The sequence below is a fragment of the Humulus lupulus genome, chromosome 6, assembly GCF_963169125.1.
Source record: "Humulus lupulus chromosome 6, drHumLupu1.1, whole genome shotgun sequence".
Taxonomy (NCBI): Eukaryota; Viridiplantae; Streptophyta; class Magnoliopsida; order Rosales; family Cannabaceae; genus Humulus; species Humulus lupulus.
Window position 1 is genome coordinate 39,214,245 of NC_084798.1, and position 6,113 is coordinate 39,220,357.

The following is a 6,113-nucleotide window of genomic DNA, read 5'->3' on the forward strand; positions in this document are numbered from 1 at the left end:
TCACAGTGTCCGAGCCGCGTCCTATGTGAAAATTATCAGCCCCGGCTCTCTTAGGTCATCCATTTCATGCTCACATGGAATTATCACGGTTATACAACATATGTATTCAAATACAGAGAATCTCAGTCCCAACACAGCCACAGAAGGGTGCAGTTTTCTTACCTTTAATTTCTCACAGAGAAAACGAAATGGTTCCGAATATGATCCTCAGCCCCGAGCCTTGGTGATAAACCTAGTCAAAGTTTCTAATGGGTAATTTTTAACTTCCAATCAAATTAAATACTTAGGAGACAGAAACTAGAATCCGAGACCTCAATTTCTACAAATGGGTAGTAGAAATTGTCCCGAACGCCTAGGTTTAAACCCCCAAGCCTTACCAATTTTAGAAACAATTCTAAGGCTAAAATCCCCAGGCGGATCACGACTTGGCTTAGTGGGTCGCCACTTGCTCCCAAGTCAAAGACCAAGACCCAAGCCAAAAAGCGGGAGGCGGACCGTGACTTGGCTTAGTGGGTCGCAGCACGCCCCCATCTCAGAGAGTAACCTCAAGGCCAGAAGGCCACATGCCCCGCGACGCCCCAAGGTTGGGTCGCGGCGCACCCCTTCGATCCCTGAAATTCTGGGTTTTCTTATGTTTCTCCCAAACAAAACTCCCCAAAATTCCCCATAATTTTTACCTAAACTAACCTCCCCAATTCAATCTTTAAGCTAGCTACAAATTTAAGATTAAACCACACAATTTAGATAGTGAAACGTTAGCAATTATACCAAAATCACTATCCAAATTCATCAGCCATTATTAACAAAGTCAGAACTAATCAAGCCCCTATAATTCTATCTATATCCAACTAGAAATTCAAAGAAGAAGATTCAAAACCTTACCTCGATTGTGTTTGAATCTCCCACCAGCTTTCAATCTACTAATCTTGAGCGTAAATCCTCAAGTTCCTATGCTTAATCTCTAACTTCCAAGCCTCAACTCAGCCTTTCCCTTAAATTATCCTCTAATAACACAAACTCAAGGCCTAAGTTTTCTGTCCCCTTCTTTTTCCTTAGCTTCAAAGCACACCAAATGAGTGAGATGAGAGAAATCATGAGAGTGAAGGAGAGAGAGCCTGCGTTGTTCTACATTTTTCTGCCTTGTTATGCCCAGATTTCGAGAATGGGAATCTTGATCTCGAAACCCGGGCTCGTAAGGTGTAAGCTCGAATAAGCACATTCGTCATGTAATCAACGTTAATGAGAAAGTCAAGGACAATCTTGCTAAGTAGTAAATGCAACGACATCAGAATTGTTGAGCTCGGAAACTATGTGGTCTAGGAGGAACTCTGAGGTTATACGTTAGGCTCACAACTTGCAATGACAATAGTTCAACACTTGAATAAATCTCCTGATTTATTTCCTTCCATCACACATTCGAGCTTAAGTATTGGAAGCTCGAAGAGGATGGCCTCGTCAACATTACTTGTTTGGAACATAGGTGAACCAAGGTGATGAGTTCGCAATAGGCAAACAGTCTCGAAGGCGAATGGATTTAGCTTTCAAGCTTGTTCGCTGTGTGTGAACGTGTTTATTGTTGTAGAATCCCTATGTTTAAGGGATAAGATGTAATTTGTTATTAAATCCCAAATATCATGGGATATATACGCGTACGTAGTAACTGTGTGCATTTAATTTAATTTATTTAATTGATTTGGAGATTAACTTCCCGAAATATGTGGGAAGAGACTAAGAAAACCCCTCTATAAATAGAGTGGGGTAATTCATTTGTATCCATCGAAAAATTGATATTGGAAAAACTCTCTCAATTGCTTCCAGAAAGCTATCAGAGAATTCCAAGAAGTTAATAGCACAGACTCGTGGACTAGGCAAATTTTAACTACTGAACCATGTAAAAGATCTTTTCTACATTTTCTTTTTTGTCTCGTATATTTTTATTTAATTGCTCTTCTTCTTTAAGTTGATGAAAAACGGCGTCAACAGTTTGGTGCTTTCAGTGTGAGCTATTAAACAAGACGTGAGCCTGTTTAGTCAGAGAGCCTCTTGGATCATCAATGGTCGCTGCAAGTAACCCCAATATAGGTGAGCGACCAATTCCCAATATACATGAGGAGGAAATTCCTCATGTTGAGGATTACCTGCGACGGTGTGGAAAGCAACCTATGATGGATCCCGATCCCAAAGAAAGGAGTTACTCATCCAACTCTCGAGGACCGCCTGCCCCCAGGCCTGACAAGGATATGTACTACAATCATGAAAGGTATGTTCCAATCGTGGAACTTGAAAACCGCCAACTGCACAAACAGTTGGTAGAAGGAACGAAGCACAATGAAGAGTTAGCTAGACTGGCTGCTGACGACCAGGCCCCTCCTTGAAGGCCCAGGGGACGTCCTCGTGGGAGCATGGCCGCCAGGAGGGTAGAGCAAGCTCGGCCACCAGCACCCCAGCCTGTTCAGCCAAGGCCCCAGATGAGTAACCAGGCCGAGGGTACTGCCAACCCAACTGCAGAAGCACAAATATGAATGGGAAATAATTAAGCCCCCTTAGTGGCTTAGACCCCAAATCCTGATGCTGCGTAGAATGACCCAGAGGTTGATCGGGAAAATTTGGGACCATCTAGGCCCAACAATGGGAGACAACAACCATCTTCCATAAGACAGCCACCATCTCCCATAAGACACCCACCATCACTAATAAGGAACCCCTCGCCAGTTCAGGAGGTTCCGCGACCTGCACATCGAGATAGGAATCGACGAGCTAGGTACAGACAGGGAAATGAAGGAGAAGCTACTCGAGATCGCAGGGCTCCTCACCCTACGAAAGCCAAATGTCAAGATCACAAACTGCTGGGACAAGGAGGCAAGTAGGAGACCCATCTCGTAATAACTAAGCAGTGAGCTATGTAAGTGAAAGCTCGGATTACAATAGGTCCGTGAGCATTTACAACACCGAACCAAGCTATGCCGAGAACCGAGGAGACCACCCTGATCTGCGGAAACACTTAAACCACAATCGGGGACGTGACAATCCCCTGAACCCAGAACTACGAGACCATCTGAATGGCTGCAAATAGCCGGTTTACAATCCTACACCGAGACAGGGAGCTGTAGTTGTAATCAACGATAACCAGTCCCCTCAGGTCCAGGCTAGGCCTCCTGTAGATTTAGTCCAAGAAAGGATTGAACAATTGGAGAGAGCATTCAGGCTCTTACAGAACGAGCGTAACTGGGATTTGTGCGGTTTAAAAACCCTAATTCAGAACCCTATTTCTTGACTTACACGATACACTACCCAGATTGGAAAAACACCCCATGTTTGTATTTTTTACACTAAATATGGATTTTAGAACTATGTTATCAAAGATTTTGAATCAGAAGTTTGTACTTAGCAATATTGCTAAAACTACCAACTACAGCATACATTCATACGGGAATGAAAAACACGAAAATGCATGAAGAAAAAAAATACGAGAGTCAAGAACAAGGAACTTACACACAATGGCTTGCAGATACAGAGAGATTGACGACTGTAGAAGAGGTTGCAAGAAAGATCTCACAGAGTCGAAAATGCCAAGGGTGTTGTGTCTCTTCAGCTTGGAGAACATGCAGAGATGAAAGAATTTCAAGCTCTGGTTTTTTCTCTCTAAAACTAAAAACGTAAATGATAAAAGTGAAGATGGAAAGAAGGTGAGACTATATATATATATATGCATTCCAAGAGGAGGTCAAAGGTTGAGCTAATCTAGGACATTGGATGGATTTGGTATATGATCGAACGGTCGGGTGCAAACGTGGTGATGGTAGCAAAAAGTTGGTAGGCGAATAGACGTGGGTATGGTGAAAAAGTACTCGAGTACTCTGACTGAGCAACCCGTCATTGACACGTGTCCACACTCAAGTGCATTAAGTGGTTCAGTTTTCGAAGGAGGCAGTTCAAAAGTCTCCTTCTCATGGGATTCGAACTACTACTTTTGAGGGGGCAAAATATTACACCCAGATTTCGAGAATGGAAATCTTGATCTCGAAACCCAGGCTCGTAAGGAGTAAGCTCGAATAAGCATATTTTTCATGTAATCAACGTTAAGGAAAAAGTTAAGGATAGTCTCGCTAAGCAGTAAATGCGACGACATCAGAATTGTTTAGCTCAGAAACTGCGTGGTCTCGGAGGAGCTCCGAGGTTATAAGTTAGGCTCGCAATTTGCAATGACAATAGTTCAACACTTGTATAAATCTCCTAATTTATTTCCTACCATCAGACAAGACGATTCAAGCTCGAGTATTGCAAGCTCGAAGAGGATGGCCTAGTCAACATCACTTATTGGGAACATATACGAACCAAGGTGATGAGTTCGCAATAGGTAAACAGTCTCGAAGGCGAATGGATTTAGCATTCAAGCTCGTCAGCTGTGTGTGAACGTGTTTATTGTTGTAGAATCCCTATGTTTAAAGGATAAGATGTAATCTGTTATTAATTCCCAAATATCATGGGATATATACGCGTACGTGGTAACTGTGTGCATTTAATTGCATTTATTTAATTGATTTGGAGAATAACTTCCCGAAATATGTGGGAAGAGATTCAAAAACCCCTCTATAAATAGAGTGAGATGATTCATTTGTATGCATAAAAAATTTGATATTGAAAAAAACTTTGTTCAATTTCTTCTAGAAAGATATCAAAGAATTCCAAGAAGTTAATAACACAGACTCATGGACTAGGCAGATTGTAACTGCTGAACCACGTAAAAGATCTTATCTACATTTTATGTTTCCTCTGGTATATTTTTATTTAATTGCTCTTTTTTTTAAGTTAACGAAAAATGACATCAACATGCCTTAATCCTAATTAACTTCTGAGTATATCCCTTAGTTTCTAGGCAAAAAACCACTATGCCCATCCTAATCATTCTAATACTTTAAGGGTACTAGAAGGGTAATTTAGTCATTTTGATCCCAATTCCTGCTAATTCATCGAGTGTTCGTAATATTTACCCTGTAATCTTGTCATCCAATTAATTGCCAATTATTTATTCAATATTTAATAATTCCCAAATTATTCTCTAAATTCCCAAAAATACCCCTAGGCCCCTCCTAAGCCGGGTATTAATCACCGCTGTGACTATTTCGCTCACTAGGATCGTCTCGAGCCACATACTGCAAATTTATCCACATAATAATGTTGACTCAACAATTTATCAGATTTAATTACATTTATGCCCTCAACGGGCCAAAGTTACAAATATGCCCTTATAAGCAATAAAGGGCACACATGCATATCTAATACTCATAAAAATGCATATCACATAATCATATTAATCATGCATGCCACATAATCATGCATCTAAACATTTAAATCACATGTATACCAATTATGCCCTCCCTACATGCTAATCAAGGCCCTTAAGCCTTGTTCGTAATTTTGGGTCGTTACAACAACCATATTTCAAAATTTAAATTTTAAATTCAAAATTCAAATTGATGATCCTCATTATCTTCATCTTTTAAAATCCAATAAATCAAAAAGCTATTTTGACTTACCAATTTTATTTTCTCCCACTCAAATAAAATAATTAATTTAAAAATTTTATTTATTTATATATATTTCAAAATTTTATATTTAAATAAATAAACATATTTTTATAAATTTAATAATTAATTCCAAATTAATTATTCAACCTCAATTATAAAATAATTTCATATTTGACCCGAAGAATAAAATTCTTCTCAAATTTTCAAATTACAGATTTACCTTTGTATCAACTCTTACCTTGCTGTGGTTGTGGTTGTGGCAGAGGCGGAGGTTGAGTCTGAGGTTGAGCCTATTGTCGCTGTTGCTGCAATAGTTCCTCGACTTGTTGTCGCAGTCTGGCAATCTCCGCAATGTTGTCAACTGGCAGCGTCGGCGGTGCATTGCGGCTGACAGTAGCACGCACTCCCCTTCTGTGAATCGGAGGGGCTTCATTGTTCACCGATGCAGCGCTGGAGGCATTTCTGTTGGTGCGAGCAGATCTTCGGAGCGACATCGCAGCAGAGTTCTAACAGTTGAGAGAAACATGTCAGAACTTTACCCTAATAGGCCTAAGGCAAAAACTTAATCTAAACAAACATAACTCA